Source organism: Triticum urartu, chromosome 3, assembly GCF_003073215.2.
Source record: "Triticum urartu cultivar G1812 chromosome 3, Tu2.1, whole genome shotgun sequence".
NCBI lineage: Eukaryota > Viridiplantae > Streptophyta > Magnoliopsida > Poales > Poaceae > Triticum > Triticum urartu.
Window position 1 is genome coordinate 619,939,295 of NC_053024.1, and position 19,884 is coordinate 619,959,178.

The window sequence follows — 19,884 nt, forward strand, 5'->3', positions numbered from 1 at the left end:
ACTCCCAGAGGGAGTAGGACTCTCCTGGCGTGCCCTCCTTGGCCGGCCAGCCTCCCCCCTTTAGTCCTTTATATATGGAGGCAGGGGCACCCCAGAAGGACACAAGTTGATCCACATGATTTTTTCCTTAGCCGTGTGCGGCGCCCCCAGCCACCATAGTCCTCGATAATATTGTAGCGGAGTTTAGGCGAAGCCCTGCTGCAGTAGTACATCAAGATCGTCACCATGCCGTCGTGCTGACGGAAATCTTCCCCGACACTTTGCTGGATCGGAGTCCGGGGATCGTCATTGAGCTGAACGTGTGCTAAAACTCGGAGGTGCCGTAGTTTCGGTGCTTGATCGGTCGGGCCGTGAAGACGTACGACTACATCAACCAAACGCTTCCGTTGTCGATCTACTAGGTATGTAGATCACACTCCCCCCTCTCGTTGCTATGCATCACATGATCTTGTGTGTGCGTAGGAAAAATTTGAAATTACTACGTTCCCCAACAGTGGCATCCGAGCCTAGGTTTTATATGTTGATGTTATATGCACGAGTAGAACACAAGTGAGTTGTGGGCAATATAAGTCATACTGCTTACCAGCATGTCATACTTTGGTTCGGCGGTATTGTTGGATGAAGCGGCCTAGACCGACATTACGCGTACGCTTACGCGAGACCGGTTCTCCCGACGTGCTTTGCACAGAGGTGGCTTGTGGGTGACAGTTTCTCCAACTTTAGTTGAACTGAGTGTGGCTACGCCCGGTCCTTGCGAAGGTTAAAACAACACCAACTTGACAAACTATCGTTGTGGTTTTGATGCGTAGGTAAGATTGGTTCTTGCTTAAGCCCGTAGCAGCCACGTAAAACTTGCAACAACAAAGTAGAGGACGTCTAACTTGTTGTTGCAGGGCATGTTGTGATGTGATATGGTCAAGACATGATGCTGATTTTTATTGTATGAGATGATCATGTTTTGTAACCGAGTTATCGGCAACTGGCAGGAGCCATATGGTTGTCGCTTTATTGTATGAAATGCAATCGCGATGTAATGCTTTACTTTATCACTAAACGGTAGCGATAGTCGTGGAAGCACAAGCTTGGCGAGACGACAACGACGCTACGATAGAGATCAAGGTGTCACGCCGGTGACGATGGTGATCACGACGTTGCTTCAGAGATGGAGATAACAAGCACAAGATGATGATGGCCATATCATATCACTTATATTGATTGCATGTGATGTTTATCTTTTATGCATCTTATCTTGCTTTGATTGACGATAGCATTATAAGATGATCTCTCACTAATTATCAAGAAGTGTTCTCCATGAGTATGCACCATTGCGTAAGTTCTTCATGCTGAGACACCACGTGATGATCGGGTGTGATAGGTTCTACGTTCAAATACAACGGGTGCAAAACAGTTGCACACGCGGAATACTCAGGTTATACTTGACGAGCCAAGCATATACAGATATGGCCTCGGAACACGGAGACCGAAAGGTCGAGCGTGAATCATATAGTAGATATGATCAACATAATGATGTTCACCAATGAAACTACTCCATCTCATGTGATGATCGGACATGGTTTAGTTGATTTGGATCACGTAATCACTTAGAAGATTAGAGGGATGTCTATCTAAGTGGGAGTTCTTTAAGTAAATTAACTGAACTTAAATTTATCATGAAACTTAGTACCTGATAGGTATCTTGCTCGTTTATGCTTGTTTGTAGATAGATGGCTCATGCTGTTGTTCCGTTGAATTTTAATGCGTTCCTTGAGAAAGCAAAGTTGAAAGATGATGGTAGCAATTACACGGACTGGGTCCGTAACTTGAGGATTATCCTCATTGCTGCACAGAAGAATTACGTCCTGGAAGCACCGCTGGGTGCCAGGCCTGCTGCAGGAGCAACGCCGGATGTTATGAACGTCTGGCAGAGCAAAGCTGATGACTACTCGATAGTTCAGTGTGCCATGCTTTACGGCTTAGAATTGGGACTTCAACGACGTTTTGAACGTCATGGAGCATATGAGATGTTCCAGGAGTTGAAGTTAATATTTCAAGCAAATGCCCGGATTGAGAGATATGAAGTCTCCAATAAGTTCTATAGCTGCAAGATGGAGGAGAACAGTTCTGTTAGTGAGCATATACTCAAAATGTCTGGGTATAATAATCACTTGATTCAATTGGGAGTTAATCTTCCAGATGATTGCGTCATTGACAGAATTCTCCAATCACTGCCACCAAGCTACAAGAGCTTCGTGATGAACTATAATATGCAAGGGATGAATAAGACTATTCCCGAGCTCTTCACGATGCTGAAAGCTGCGGAGGTAGAAATCAAGAAGGAGCATCAAGTGTTGATGGTCAACAAGACCACTAGTTTCAAGAAAAAGGGCAAAGGAAAGAAGAAGGGGAACTTCAAAAAGAATGGCAAGCAAGTTGCTACTCAAGAGAAGAAACCCAAACCTGGACCTAAGCCTAAAACTGAGTGCTTCTATTGCAAGCAGACTGGTCACTGGAAGCGGAACTGCCGCAAGTATTTGGCAGATAAGAAGGATGGCAAGGTGAACAAAGGTATATGTGATATACATGTTATTGATGTGTAACTTACTAATGCTCGCAGTAGCACCTGGGTATTTGATACTGGTTCTGTTGCTAATATTTGCAACTCGAAACAGGGACTACGGATTAAGCGAAGATTGGCTAAGGACGAGGTGACGATGCGCGTGGGAAACGGTTCCAAAGTCGATGTGATCGCAGTCGGCACGCTACCTCTACATCTACCTTCGGGATTAATATTAGACCTAAATAATTGTTATTTGGTGCCAGCGTTAAGCATGAACATTATTAATGGATCTTGTTTGATGCGAGACGGTTATTCATTTAAATCAGAGAATAATGGTTGTTCTATTTATATGAGTAATATCTTTTATGGTCATGCACCCTTGAAGAGTGGTCTATTCTTGTTGAATCTCGATAGTAGTAACACACATATTCATAATGTTGAAGCCAAAAGATGCAGAGTTGATAATGATAGTGCAACTTATTTGTGGCACTGCCGTTTAGGTCATATCGGTGTAAAGCGCATGAAGAAACTCCATACTGATGGACTTTTTGGAACCACTTGATTATGAATCACTTGGTACTTGCGAACCGTGCCTCATGGGCAAGATGACTAAAACGCCGTTCTCCGGTACTATGGAGAGAGCAACAGATTTGTTGGAAATCATACATACAGATGTATGTGGCCCGATGAATATTGAGGCTCGTGGCGGATATCGTTATTTTCTCACCTTCACAGATGATTTAAGCAGATATGGGTATATCTACTTAATGAAACATAAGTCTGAAACATTTGAAAAGTTCAAGGAATTTCAGAGTGAAGTTGAAAATCATCGTAACAAGAAAATAAAGTTTCTATGATATGATCGTGGAGGAGAATATTTGAGTTACGAGTTTGGTGTACATTTGAAAAATTGTGGAATAGTTTCGCAACTCACGCCACCCGGAACACCACAGCGTAATGGTGTGTCCGAACGTCGTAATCGTACTTTACTAGATATGGTGCGATCTATGATGTCTCTTACTGATTTACCGCTATCGTTTTGGGGGTACGCTCTAGAGACGGCCGCATTCACGTTAAATAGGGCACCATCAAAATCCGTTGAGACGACGCCTTATGAACTATGGTTTGGCAAGAAACCAAATTTGTCATTTCTGAAAGTTTGGGGCTGCGATGCTTATGTGAAAAAGCTTCAACCTGATAAGCTCGAACCCAAATCGGAGAAATGTGTCTTCATAGGATATCCAAAGGAGACTATTGGATACACCTTCTATCACAGATCCGAAGGCAAGACTTTTGTTGCCAAATTCGGAAACTTTCTAGAGAAGGAGTTTCTCTCGAAAGAAGTGAGTGGGAGGAAAGTAGAACTTGACGAGGTAACTGTACCTACTCCCTTATTGGAAAGTAGTACATCACAGAAAACTGTTTCTGTGACACCTACACCAGTTAGTGAGGAAGCTAATGATGATGATCATGAAACTTCAGAACAAGATACTACTGAACCTCGTAGATCAACCATAGTAAGATCCGCACCAGAGTGGTACGGTAATCCCGTTCTGGAAGTCATGCTACTAGATCATGATGAACCTACGAACTATGAAGAAGCGATGGTGAGCCCAGATTCCGCAAAGTGGCTTGAAGCCTTGAAATCTGAGATGGGATCCATGTATGAGAACAAAGTATGGACTTTGGTTGACTTGCCCGATGATCGGCGAGCAATTGAAAATAAATGGATCTTCAAGAAGAAGACTGACGCTGATGGTAATATTACTGTCTACAAAGCTCGACTTGTCGCAAAAGGTTTTCGGCAAGTTCAAGGGATTGACTACGATGAAACCTTCTCACCCGTAGCGATGCTTAAGTCTGTCAGAATCATGTTAGCAATTGCCGCATTTTATGATTATGAAATTTGGTAGATGGATGTCAAAACTGCATTCCTGAATGGATTTCTGGAAGAAGAGTTGTATATGATGCAACCAGAAGGTTTTGTCGATCCAAAGGGAGCTAACAAAGTGTGCAAGCTCCAGCGATCCATTTATGGACTGGTGCAAGCCTCTCGGAGTTGGAATAAACGTTTTGATAGTGTGATCAAAGCATTTTGTTTTATACAGAATTTTGGAGAAGCCTGTATTTACAAGAAAGTGAGTGGGAGCTCTGTAGCATTTCTGATATTATATGTGGATGACATATTACTAATTGGAAATGATGTAGAATTTCTGGATAGCATAAAAGGATACTTGAATAAGAGTTTTTCAATGAAAGACCTCGGTGAGGCTGCTTACATATTAGGCATTAAGATCTATAGAGATAGATCAAGACGCTTAATTGGACTTTCACAAACCACATACCTTGACAAAATTTTGAAGAAGTTCAAAATGGATCAAGCAAAGAAAGGGTTCTTGCCTGTTTTACAAGGTGTGAAGTTGAGTAAGACTCAATGCCCGACCACTGCAGAAGATAGAGAGAATATGAAAGATGTTTCCTATGCATCAGCCATAGGATCTATCATGTATGCAATGCTGTGTACCAGACCTGATGTGTGCCTTGCTATAAGTCTAGCAGGGAGGTACCAAAGTAATCCAGGAGTGGATCACTGGACAGCGGTCAAGAACATCCTGAAATACCTGAAAAGGACTAAGGATATGCTTCTCGTATATGGAGGTGACAAAGAGCTCATCGTAAAAGGTTACGTTGATGCAAGCTTTGACACTGATCCAGACGATTCTAAATCGCAAACCGGATACGTGTTTACATTAAACGGTGGGGCTGTAAGTTGGTGTAGTTCTAAACAAAGCGTTGTAGCGGGATCTACATGTGAAGCGGAGTACATAGCTGCTTCGGAAGCAGCAAATGAAGGAGTCTGGATGAAGGAGTTCATATCCGATCTAGGTGTCATACCTAGTGCATCGGGTCCAATGAAAATCTTTTGTGACAATACTGGTGCAATTGCCTTGGCAAAGGAATCCAGATTTCACAAGAGAACCAAGCACATCAAGAGACGCTTCAATTCCATCCGGGATCTAGTCCAGGTGGGAGACATAGAGATTTGCAAGATACATACGGATCTGAATGTTGCAGACCCGTTGACTAAGCCTCTTCCACGAGCAAAACATGATCAGCACCAAGGCTCCATGGGTGTGAGAATCATTACTGTGTAATCTAGATTATTGACTCTAGTGCAAGTGGGAGACTGAAGGAAATATGCCCTAGAGGCAATAATAAAGTTATTATTTATTTCCTTATATCATGATAAATGTTTATTATTCATGCTAAAATTGTATTAACCGGAAACATAATACATGTGTGAATACATAGACAAACAAAGTGTCACTAGTATGCCTCTACTTGACTAGCTCATTAATCAAAGATGGTTATGTTTCCTAACCATGAACAATGAGTTGTTATTTGATTAACGGGATCACATCATTAAGTGAATGATCTGATTGACATGACCCATTTCATTAGCTTAGCACCCGATCGTTTAATATGTTGATATTGCTTTCTTCATGACTTATACATGTTCCTATAACTATGAGATTATGCAACTCCCGTTTACTGGAGGAACACTTTGGGTGCTACCAAACGTCACAACGTAACTGGGTGATTATAAAGGAGTACCACAGGTGTCTCCAAAGGTACATGTTGGGTTGGCGTATTTCGAGATTAGGTTTTGTCACTCCGATTGTCGGAGAGGTATCTCTAGGCCCTCTCGGTAATGCACATCACTTAAGCCTTGCAAGCATTGCAACTAATAAGTTAGTTGCGGGATGATGTATTACAGAACGAGTAAAGAGACTTGCCGACAACGAGATTGAACTAGGTATTGGAATACCGACGATCGAATCTCGGGCAAGTAACATACCGATGACAAAGGGAACGACGTATGTTGTTATGCGGTCTGACCGATAAAGATCTTGGTAGAATATGTAGGAGCCAATATGGGCATCCAGGTCCCGCTATTGGTTATTGACCGGAGACGTGTCTCGGTCATGTCTACATTGTTCTCGAACCCGTAGGGTCCGCACGCTTAAGGTTACGATGACAGTTGTATTATGAGTTTATGCATTTTGATGTACCGAAGGTTGTTCGGAGTCCCGGATGTGATCACGGACATGACGAGGAGTCTCGAAATGATTGAGACATAAAGATTGATATATTGGAAGCCTATGTTTGGATATCGGAAGTGTTCCGGGTGAAATCGGGATTTTTCCGGTGTACCGTGAGGTTACCGGAACCCCCCGGGAGCTATATGGGCCATGATGGGCCTTAGTGGAAAAGAGAAGAGGCAGCCCCTCATGGGCCACGCGCCCCTCCCCTCCCTTGGTCCGAATAGGACAAGGAGAGGGGGCCGACCCCTCTCTCTCTTTTCCCCCCTCCGCGAATCCTATTCCAACTAGGATTGGGGGGGGGGGGAATCCTACTCCCAGAGGGAGTAGGACTCTCCTGGCGCGCCCTCCTTGGCCGGCCAGCCTCCCCCCTTTAGTCCTTTATATACGGAGGCAGGGGCACCCCAGAAGGACACAAGTTGATCCACGTGATTTTTTCCTTAGCCGTGTGCGGCGCCGCCAGCCACCATAGTCCTCGATAATATTGTAGCGGAGTTTAGGCGAAGCCCTGCTGCAGTAGTACATCAAGATCGTCACCACGCCGTCATGCTGACGGAACTCTTCCCCGACACTTTGTTGGATCGGAGTCCGGGGATCGTCATCGAGCTGAACGTGTGCTAAAACTCGGAGGTGCCGTAGTTTTGGTGCTTGATCGGTCGGGCCGTGAAGACGTACGACTACATCAACCAAACGCTTCCGTTGTCGATCTACTAGGTATGTAGATCACACTCCCCCCTCTTGTTGCTATGCATCACATGATCTTGTGTGTGCGTAGGAAAATTTTGAAATTACTACGTTCCCCAACACTATGGACCCGAAGGTCTGAGGTAAACTACTCACACTTCATCGGAGATGCTATGGTGTTGATGTAGAAGCCCTCCGTGATCGATGCCCCCTCCGGTGGAGCTTCGGAACAGGCCCCAAGATGGGATCTCGTGGATACAAAAAGTTACGGCGGTGGAATTAGAGTTTTGGCTCCGTATCTAATCATTTGGGGGTATGTAGGTATATATAGGAGGAAGAAGTACGTCGGTGGAGCAACATGGGGCCCGGGGGGGGGGGGGGGGCGCGGGGGGGGGGGGGGGTAGGCGCACCCCTACCTCGTGGCCTCCCTGTTGGTTGCTTGACGTAGGGTCCAAGTCTCTTGGATCTTGTTCGTTCCAAAAATCACGTTCCCGAAGGTTTCATTCCGTTTGGACTCTGTTTGATATTCCTTTTCTTCGAAACCCTAAAATAGGCAAAAACAGCAATTCTGGGCTGGGCCTCCGGTTAATAGGTTAGTCCCAAAAATAATATAAAAGTGGATAATAAAGCCCAATAATGTCCAAAACAGAAGATAATATAGCATGGAGCAATAAAAAATTATAGATACGTTGGAGACGCATCAGTCGGCTGCCGCGCCTTCACCCCCGAGCTGCGTAGCGTCGCCTGGCCGGGCAAGTTCAAGCCAGATCTGCCTCCTCGCTACAACGGCGCCCCCGACCCCGCGGAGTTCCTGCAGCTCTACGAGCTGAGCATCGAGGCAGCCAATGGCGACGAGAAAGTCATGGTGATCTGGTTTCCCATGGCTCTCAAGGATGGCCCCCGCTCCTAGCTCCTAAACCTGCCTCCAGGCTCGATTTCCTCCTGGGACGAGATGCGCAACCGCTTCATCGCCAACTTCCAGGGCACTCGCGACCGCCCCCCGGTCGCGGGTAACCTGCGCCCATTAAGCAACAACCAGGAGAGACCCTGCAGAAGTACATTCAGCGCTTCAACAGCGCGCGAATCAAAATCCCCAAGGTGATCGACGAGGCCATCATCTCATTGTTCTCCGACGGCGTCCGCAACGTCAAGATGAAGGAGGAGCTCACCATCCATGAGGAGTTGTGCACGACCTTGGGGCTGTTCAACATCATGACCAAGTGTGCAAGAGCCGAGGAGGGGCGCCTCTCCCTCCTCGAGCTCCCTGCTGTGGACCCAGAGGAGAAGAAGACCAAGGCCAAGGACGTGAAGCACAAGGGAGCAGCCGTGCTCGCGGCGGAGCCAGACACCAAGCGCGGCAGAGACCATCCCGAGTCATCCAAGGGCAGCTGACCGTTCTGCGCCTTCCATAACCTGCATACCCACAACCAGCGACTGTCAAAAGCTCAGAGCCATTCGAGAAGGGCGCTTCGGTCAACGCCCCGAGCGCAGCGACCGGGGCTATGGCCGAGGAGGAGGACGTGGTGGCGGACGCTAGGACGACCGTGGCCCGCGCCAGGAGTGGCACGACCGGCCTTGTGAGGACCGCTGGCAGGATCAGTCTCGCGAGGGCGCCTGGAGGGACCAGCCTCGTGAGGCTCGTCCTCAAGGCAACGTTGGCCTTCCTCCATTACCGCCACCACCCAGAAGGAATGGCAACCACCATCAAGACGAGGGGGTTGGGGGCTTCCAGGAGCCACGCGCTATCGCCTGCATCGTGGGTGGAGCTCAAGCCCCAGCCTCACAGCGTATCTTCAAACAATTTGCCCGTGAAGTGAATGCAGTTCTCCCCAAGCTCGAGGCCACACGCCCGCTCAGATGGTCCAGGTGCCCCATCACGTTCAATTCGGCAGATCAGCTCAAGTGCGCGGCTACTGCAGGCGTCCTCCCAATGCTCTGTTCACCAGTCATCGGCAACGTCCAAGTTACCAAGACCCTCATCGACGGCGGCGCAGGGCTCAATGTCCTGTCCGTTGACACGTTCGACAACCTCCAAGTGCCATATGACCAGCTTCAGCCTACCAAACCTTTCTCAGGAGTGACCGGCGGCTCTACTACCCCGATCAGGCAGGTCCGCCTCCCCGTTACCTTCGGAGAATGCAACAACTACCGCACCGAACTCATCGACTTCGACGTCGCCTACATCCACCTGCCATACAACGCCATCCTTGGGTATCCAGCCCTGGCCAAGTTCATGGCGGTGACCCATCATGGCTACAATGTCCTCAAGATGTCGGGAAGCGGCGGAATCATCGCAGTCCCATGCGAATAGAGAGATGATGTCTACTACACAACCTTCTTCTTGTAGACGTTGTTGGGCCTCCAAGTGCAGAGGTTTGTAGGACAGTAGCAAATTTCCCTCAACTGGATGACCTAAGGTTTATCAATCTGTAGGAGGCGTAGGATGAAGATGGTCTCTCTCAAGCAACCCTGCAACCAAATAACAAAGAGTCTCTTGTGTCCCCAACACACGCAATACAACGGTAAATTGTATAGGTGCACTAGTTCGTCGAAGAGATGGTAATACAAGTGGTATATGGATAGTAGATATGGGTATTTGTAATCTGAAATTATAAAAACAGCAAGGTAACTAATGGTAAAAGCGAGCGTAAACAGTATTGCAATGATAGTAAACAAGGCCTAGGGTTCATACTTTCGCTAGTGCAAGTTCCCTCAACAATAATAACATAATTGGATCACATAACTATCCCTCAACATGCAACAAAGAGTCACTCCAAAGTCACTAATAGCGGAGAATGAACGAAGATATTATGGCAGGGTACGAAACCACCTCAAAGTTATTCTTTCCAATCAATCCGTTGGGCTATTCCTATAAATGTCACAAACAGCCCTAGAGTTCGTACTAGAATAACACCTTAAGACACAAATCAACCAAAACCCTAATGTCACCTAGATACTCCAATGTCACCTCAAGTATCTGTGGGTATGATTATACGATATGCATCATACAATCTCAGATTCATCTATTCAACCAACACAAAGGACCTCAAAGAGTGCCCCAAAGTTCTACCGGAGAATCACGACGAAAACGTGTGCCAACCCCTATGCATAGGTTCATGGGCGGAACCCGCAAGTTGATCACCAAAACATACATCAAGTGAATCACGTGATATCCCATTGTCACCACAGATATCCACGGCAAGACATACATCAAGTGTTCTCAAGTCTTTAAAGACTCAATCCGATAAGATAACTCCAAAGGGGAAACTCAATTCATTACAAGAGAGAAGAGGGGGAGGAGCAACATAGGATCCAACTATAATAGCAAAGCTCGCGATACATCAAGATCGTATCACCTCAAGAACACGAGAGGGAGAGAGATCAAACACATAGCTACTGGTACATACAATCAGCCCCGAGTGAGAACTACTCACTCCTCATCATCGAGAGCACCGGGATAATGAAGATGGCCACCGGAGAAGGATTGCCCCCTCCAGCAAGGTGCCGGAACGGGTCTAGACTGGTTTTCGGTGGCCACGGAGGCTTCTGGCGGCGGAACTCCCGATCTATTGTGTGTTCTAGAAGTTTTAGGGTACGACGATATATATGGGTGCAGGGAGTATGTGGGAGGAGCCACGGGGGCCCCACGAGGCAGGGGCGTGCCCTAGGGGGGCGCCCCCACCCTCGTGAGCACCTCCCGTATCTCCTGACATGGAGTCCAAGTCTATCTGGTGGCTTTCGTTCCAAAAATAACTTCTCCAATTGATTTCGTTCCGTTTCGACTCCGTTTGATATTCCTTTTCTTCAAAACACTGAAATAGGCATAAAACAACAAATTTGGTCTGGGCCTCTGGTTAATAGGTTAGTCCCAAAAATAATATAAAAGTGGAAAATAAAGCCCAATATTGCCTAAAATAGTAGATAATATAGCATGGAGCAATCAAAAATTATAGATACGTTGGAGACGTATCAAGCATCCCCAAGCTTAATTCCTGCTCGTCCTCGAGTAGGTGAATGATAAAAAGATAATTTTTTATGTGGGATGCTAGTTGGCATAATTTCAATGTAATTCTTCTTACTTGTGATATGAATATTCAGATCCATAAGATTCAAGACAAAAGTTCATATTGACATAGAAATAATAATACTTCAAGCATGCTAACTAAGCAATCGTGTCTTCTCAAAATAACATGGCCAAGGAAAGTTATCCCTACAAAATCATATAGTCTGGCTATGCTCTATCTTCACCACACAAAATATTTAAATCATGCACAACCCCGATGACAAGCCAAGTAATTGTATCATACTTTTGATGTTCTCAAACTTTTTCAATCTTCACGCAATACATGAGCGTGAGCCATGGACATAGCACTATAGGTGGAATAGAATGGTGGTTGTGGAGAGGACAAAAGGGGAGAAGATAGTCTCACATCGACTAGGCGTATCAACGGGCTATGGAGATGCCCATCAATAGATATCAATGTGAGTGAGTAGGGATTGCCATGCAACGGATGCACTAGAACTATAAGTATATGAAAGCTCAACAAAAGAAACTAGTGGGTGTGCATCCAACTCGCTTGCTCACGAAGACCTAGGGCATTTTGAGGAAGCCCATCATTGGAATATACAAGCCAAGCTCTATAATGAAAGATTCCCACTAGTATATGAAAGTGACAACATAGGAGACTCTCTATCATGAAGATCATGGTGCTACTTTGAAGCACAAGTGTGGTAAAAGGATAGTAGCATTGTCCCCCCTTTTTTTGGCCTTTCATTTTTTTATTTGGCGTTTTTTGGGACAATGCTCTATTGAATGATGATCATCACACTTCTATTTATTTACAACTCAATGATACAACTCGATACTAGAACAAAGTATGACTCTATATGAATGCCTCCAGCGGTGTACCGGGATATGCAATGAATCAAGAGTGACAAGTATGAAAGAATCATGAACAGTGGCTTTGTCACAAATACTATGTCAACTACATGATCATGCTAAGCAATACGACAATGATGAATGTGTCATGATGAACGGAATGGTGGAAAGTTGCATGGCAATATATCTCGGAATGGCTATGGAAATGCCATAATAGGTAGGTATGGTGGCTGTTTTGAGGAAGGTAAATGGTGGGTTTATGGTACCGGCCAAGGTGCGCGGTACTAGAGAGGCTAGCAAGGGTGGAAGGGTGAGAGTGCGTATAATCCATGGACTCAACATTAGTCATAAAGAACTCACATACTTATTGCAAAAATCTATTAGTTATCGAAACAAAGTACTACGCGCATGCTCCTAGGGGGATAGGTTGGTAGGAAAAGACCATCGCTCGTCCCCGACCGCCACTCATAAGGAAGACAATCAATAAATAAATCATGCTCCGACTTCATCACATAACGGTTCACCATACGTGCATGCTACGGGAATCACAAACTTCAACACAAGTATTTCTCAAATTCATAACCACTCAACTAGCATGACTCTAATATCACCATCCTCATATCTCAAAACAATTATCAAGCATCAAACTTCTCATAGTATTCAACACACTCATAAGAAAGTTTTATTATTCTTGAATACCCAACATATTAGGATTTTAAGAAAATTAGCATGCTATCTAAGACTCTCAGAATGATATGAGTGAAGCATGAGAGTTCATCTATTTCTTCAAAATAAAACTACCACCATGCTCTAAAAGATATAAGTGAAGCACTAGAGCAAATGACAAACTACTCTGAAAGATATAAGTGAAGATCAATGAGTAGTCGAATAATTATGCAACTATGTGAAGACTCTCTAACATTTAATAATTTCAGATCTTGGTATTCTATTCAAACAGAAAGCAAAGCAAAATAAATTGACGCTCCAAGCAAAACACATATCATGTGGCGAATAAAAATATAGCTCCAAGTAAAGTTATCGATGAACAAAGACGAAGGAGGGGATGCCTTCCGGGGCATCCCCAAGCTTAGGCTCTTGGTTGTCCGTGAATATTACCTTGGGTTGCCTTGGGCGTCCCCAAGCTTAGGATCTTACCACTCCTTGTTCCATAGTCCATCTAATCCTTACCCAAAACTTGAAAACTTCACAACACAAAACTTAAAGTAGAAAACTCGTAAGCTCCGTTAGTATAAGAAAATAAATCACCACTTCAAGGTACTGTAATGAACTCATTCTTTATTTATATTGGTGTTAAACCTACTGTATTCCAACTTCTCTATGGTTTATAAACTATTTTACTAGCCATAGATTCATCAAAATAAGCAAACAACACATCGAAAACAGAATCTGTCAAAAACAGAACAGTCTGTAGTAATCTGGATCAAACGTATACTTCTGGAACTCATAAAATTCTCAAATAAATTGCTGGACCTGAGGAATTTATCTATTAATCATCTGCCAAAATAATTAACTAAATAGCACTCTCCAAATAAAAATGGCAGCAATTCTCGTGAGCGCTAAAGTTTCTGTTTTTGACAGCATGATCAACAAGACTTTCCCCAAGTCTTCCCAGAGGTTCTACTTGGCACAAACACTAATTAAACACATAAAACCACATATAAACAGAGGCTAGATGAATTATTTATTACTAAACAGGAGTAAAAATCAAGGAATAAAAATAAAATTGGGTTGCCTCCCAACAAGCGCTATCGTTTAACGCCCCTAGCTAGGCACGATGATTTCAATGATGCTCATATAAAAGATAAGAATTGTAACATAAAGAGAGCATCATGAAGAATATGACTAGCACATTTAAGTCTAACCCACTTCCTATGCATAGGGATTTTGTGAGCAAACAACTTATGGGAACAATAATCAACTTGCATAGGAAGGTAAAACAAGCATAACTTCAAAATTTTAAGCACATAGAGAGGAAACTTGATATTATTGCAATTCCTACATGCATATATTCCTCCCTCATAATAATTTTCAGTAGCATCATGAATGAATTCAACAATATAACCAGCACCTAAATAATTCTTCTCATGATCTACAAGCATATAAGATTTATTACTCTCCACATAAGCAAAATTCTTCTTATTTGGAATAGTGGGAGTATCATAGGAAACTTGAATACTATAAATTGTTTCCACATTAAAAGAGTAATGTTCAGAGAAGGGGTAATCATAACCATAACAAGTTTTATAAATATAATCACTAATTTTTATAGCATAAGTATCATCACAATAATCATCATAAGTAGGAGGCATGCTATCATCATTATAAACTTGCATATCAAAACTTGGGAGACTAAAAATATCATATTCATTAAACATAGCATCCCCAAGCTTGGGAAAAACATTAATTGCAGCAAATATATTCTCAAAAACATCATCTTCATCAAACATAGCTTCCCCAAGCTTGGGCCTTTTCATATCATAAGCATAATCACTCTCATCATTAATAGTATAGATAGCACCAATAGTATAGCAATTATCATATTCTTCCAAGCAAGTGCCAAAAAGATTTTCAAGATCATAAGAAGTATCATTATCTTCCACAATTATATTTTCATGAGGCACAATAGTAATAGGGGCATCATTATTTGGAAGAGATATCTTTTTACCTCTCTTCCTTTTTCTTTTCTTCTTCTTCACCACATCATGTGTGGGTTCAATCCTCTTTTTGGAGCTCCTTATTAATGAGATTGGTTGAATAGGAGGCTCTTCCTCGTTACCTGATTCATCATAAGAAATAATATGAGGGTATTGGGAAGTCTCTTCCCTTTCATTAGTATTCTCTTCATCTTCTATTTGTTTTCTTTTCTTTATGTAGTTGGCAATATAAGGATTTTCAATACAATTCACCGCACAATACATATAAATTTTCTCTAGATCAAAATGAAGAACTTTATCAAGATTAAACTTTGGAATACCCTCAGTTATACGTTTCATTTCCTCATACCCCAAAATAAGACTAAGCTCTTTATGATGCTCAAGGGTAATCAAATTATCACAATTTTTTGATACGATTCGGTCATGAAACAATTTGCATTGGAGATTTAAATGACCATGTTCATTGCAAAGTTCACAAGGGGCACGAAAAATATTGAATTTTTCACCACAATCATCAAGACTTTCTTGCAACAATTTAGTTTCTAAGTACTTATGCCTCTTGCAATATCTATCTTCCCTATTTGGTGTGTACATGCAAACCCAGTCTACTCCACAAAAATTGACATGTTTATAGGAGGCATTTTCATCATAACTAGTGCAATCATCATTAGCATCATGGATATTCAAAGAATTCGTACTAACAACATTGCAATCATGCTCATCATTCAAATATTTAGTGCCAAACATTTTATAGATTTCTTCTTCTAGCACTTGAGCACAATTATCCTTTCCATCATACTCACGAAAGATATTAAAAAGGTGAAGCGTATGAGACAAACTCAATTCTATTTTTTTATAGTTTTCTTTTATGAACTAAACTAGTGATAAAACAAGAAACTAAAAGACTCGATTGCAAGATCTAAAGATATAACTTCAAGCACTCACCTCCCCGGCAACGGCGCCAGAAAAGAGCTTGATGTCTACTACACAACCTTCTTCTTCTAGACGTTGTTGGGCCTCCAAGTGCAGAGGTTTGTAGGACAGTAGCAAATTTCCCTCAAGTGGATGACCTAAGGTTTATCAATCTGTAGGAGGCGTAGGATGAAGATGGTCTCTCTCAAGCAACCCTGCAACCAAATAACAAAGAGTCTCTTGTGTCCCCAACATACCCAATACAACGGTAAATTGTATAGGTGCACTAGTTCGGGAAGAGATGGTAATACAAGTGGTATATGGATAGTAGATATGGGTATTTGTAATCTGAAATTATAAAAACAGCAAGGTAACTAATGGTAAAAGCGAGCGTAAGCGGTATTGCAATGATAGTAAACAAGGCCTAGGGTTCATACTTTCGCTAGTGCAAGTTCCCTCAACAATAATAACATAATTGGATCACATAACTATCCCTCAACATGCAACAAAGAGTCGCTCCAAAGTCACTAATAGCGGAGAACGAATGAAGAGATTATGGTAGGGTACGAAACCACCTCAAAGTTATTCTTTCCAATCAATCCGTTGGGCTATTCCTATAAATGTCACAAACAGCCCTAGAGTTCGTACTAGAATAACACCTTAAGACACAAATCAACCAAAACCCTAATGTCACCTAGATACTCCAATGTCACCTCAAGTATCCGTGGGTATGATTATACGATATGCATCACACAATCTCAGATTCATCTATTCAACCAACACAAAGGACCTCAAAGAGTGCCCCAAAGTTCTACCGGAGAATCACGACGAAAACGTGTGCCAACCCCTATGCATAGGTTCATGGGCGGAACCCGCAAGTTGATCACCAAAACATACATCAAGTGAATCACGTGATATCCCATTGTCACCACAGATATCCATGGCAAGACATACATCAAGTGTTCTCAAGTCTTTAAAGACTCAATCCGATAAGATAAATCCAAAGGGGAAACTCAATTCATTACAAGAGAGAAGAGGGGGAGGGGAAACATAGAATCCAACTATAATAGCAAAGCTCGCGATGCATCAAGATCGTATCACCTCAAAGAACACGAGAGAGAGAGAGATCAAACATATAGCTACTGGTACATACCCTCAGCCCTGAGGGAGAACTACTCCCTCCTCGTCATGGAGAGCACCAGGATGATGAAGATGGCCACCGGAGAAGGATTGCCCCCTCCGGCAGGGTGCCAGAACGGGTCTAGATTGGTTTTCGGTGGCTACGGAGGCTTCTGGCGGCGGAACTCCCGATCTATTGTGTGTTCTGGAAGTTTTAGGGTACGACAATATATATGGGTGCAGGAAGTACGTCGGAGGAGCCACGGGGGCCCCACGAGGCAGGGGGCGCACCCTAGGGGGGTGCCCCCCACCCTCGTGAGCACCTCCCGTATCTCCTGACCTGGATTCCAAGTCTATCCGGTGGCTTTCGTTCCAAAAATAACTTCTCCAGTTGATTTCGTTCCGTTTCGACTCCGTTTGATATTCCTTTTCTTCGAAACACTGAAATAGGCATAAAACAACAAATCTGGGCTGGGCCTCCGGTTAATAGGTTAGTCCCAAAAATAATATATAAGTGGAAAATAAAGCCCAATATTGCCTAAAACAGTAGATAATATAGCATGGAGCAATCAAAAATTATAGATACGTTGGAGACATATAAAGAGACGCGGTGTGCTCCCTCGAGCGTGCCTTCCAAGCTGCAGCAATCGACGACCCCGACAGTCAGGGCGAGCGCCCTCCTGAGGCCACCCCCAAGAAGAAGAAGAAGCAGCTGCGCCACGCGGGGCCTCAGGCAAGCGGCACCTCATCAGGATCGGCGTCCGCGCCTGGGGAGCCTGCCTCCATCGCATAGGAAAGCGCACCCAGCGCCCCTCTTGGGTAGGGCTCGGGGGCTCTCTTTTGGAGGGCCCCAGACTTTGCCAACATCATGAGGGAGGCGCTTGGGCACCACTTGGAGGCGTGCTTCGCGGCACGTTTCCCTCAGGAGAGCACAGGGCAAGGAGTACCCACCGCTCAGGAGTTCATCACCAAGACCACTCATGAACTGCAAGACGCGAGGGCCATGCGCGGCGGCCGCTGCTCACCAGGTGCAGCTCCCCATCCAGGCGAGGATGTCGGGCTGCGCATCTGCATCGACGTCCCAGGGCTCAATCGGGCCGCCTCTCAGGAGCTTCTCCGGTCTTCGCGTGTGGGACGTTGCGAGGGCCCACCTCACAGCTACGTTCGCATGCCCTTTGGCCTGCCCAGTGTGGTGGCCGCCTATTGCGGAGCATCCTGGCGGCTCAGGAGGCCAGGCACCACGCTGTGCTGACGGAGATGAAGATGGTCCTCACGGAACCCCCAGAGCCTCCCGAGGCCCAGAGCCCCGGTGGCTCATGAGGGGCAGCCCCTTCGCCGCACGCCTCCAGCTACCCCAACTCTCCTTCATCGACAGGACCAGGTGACATTTTCCAAAGTTCATTCAGCTGGGAGCGCCCCCAGGGCTGCATCATTCTCAGGCCGCGTGGTCCGTCCCTGTGGCATGTATCTTTCCTTTTATGTCTTTAGCTCACCCTATTGGGGGCGCCCCTCGGGCTGCATCATCCCCAAGCCGCTCGGGCCGGACCCAGTGGCATGCATCTTCCCTGCATTTACCTGAGCTAGGTCGCTTTCCATGCTTAATCTAGCCATGACTATCACCTGCTTGATTGTCACCCACCGTGGGAGCCACGCGTCGGCCGTCTTTCTTCAGGACCCTTCGCGTGAGTAAGTTAAGCATGGCGTCTGTGCTCGGGCCCGTCCCTGCAACGTCGATAAATCCAGCGGCTGAGCTCTGTCTGTCGGGCCGGCCCCGTTCACGTCACCTCCTGGGGCCGTTGGTGCTTGGCCTTTTCACGCGATGACCTCAGGAGATTCGTTCGGCGCAGGTTGTCTAACCACCTCGTAGGACCAAGACAGCAAACAGGAACCAAGACCAGGCGCAACCCGCCTTGAGGTAGGGCCTCGTGTGTCCCGCGCCGGCTCACGAGTGTCCAGACACACCTCGTCTAGCCCTGCCATGCAAGCCATGTGTCAGGGCGGGGCTGTACACGCCCTGGGGGCTCTCCGCAGTAGGGAGTCCCCTCTCACGCGCCAGAAGCAAACCAGCAATCACCACGGCGACCGGTGCCCTTCCTTGTGCTAACTTGCAGGAACTTCATGAGGGCCACAGCAGGCAGTACCGCGGACTCTCTCTCTTCTCTCATGTGATTTACTTGCGCGTTAAAAGGGGGGCTCGTGAGCATCGCGCCTCAGGAGCTCTTACTGGCTCTCCATCCCTCACCCCTGGCCTTGACCACGGCACGCGACCTGGCATACCAGCGGCGGCTGAGGTCGCTCGAGGGCCAGGACCTGAGGATGTAGAGCACCAAGAAGGACATGGAGGGGAGGGGGAGGACCACACGGGCCAGACCTAGCCACACCACAGCGACCGACGTACGAGTCCGACACGACTCGAGTAGCCGACCCCGGACAGCCAAGATAAGTTCTCGCTCTGGATCCGCCAGTCGCCCGCGGCACGAGACCCTCGCTCAACATTTTCTCCCTTTCCCATCCTAAGACAGCTGCTTGCGCGCTAAAGGGGACCTCTTGAGCATCGCGCCTCAGGAGCTCTTACTGGACCTCGGGCCGCTCACCTCCTGGCCTTGACCACGGCACGTGACCTGGCATACCGACAACGGTTGCAGCCTGCCTGGGGACCGGGACCTGTCAGCGTAGAGCACCAAGCTGCCGCATGATTGGAAAGGGGAGGCCGAGCCTTGGCAGGATATGCGCACACGAATCTTCATAATGAGGGCTATGTTGACAAAAGGCATTACAGATGCTTTACACACCCCCACGGGGGTCCGTTTCTTGATTCCTCGCAGGGAACAAAAGGGAAGGAATTCCTAGGGGTTCTATCTACGCGCACCAGGTGTCGCCGACGCCATCATCAACAGTGGGCCACGTGAGGCCGGCGCCAACCCCATCCAAATCAGCGGCGACGGCGGCTGGACG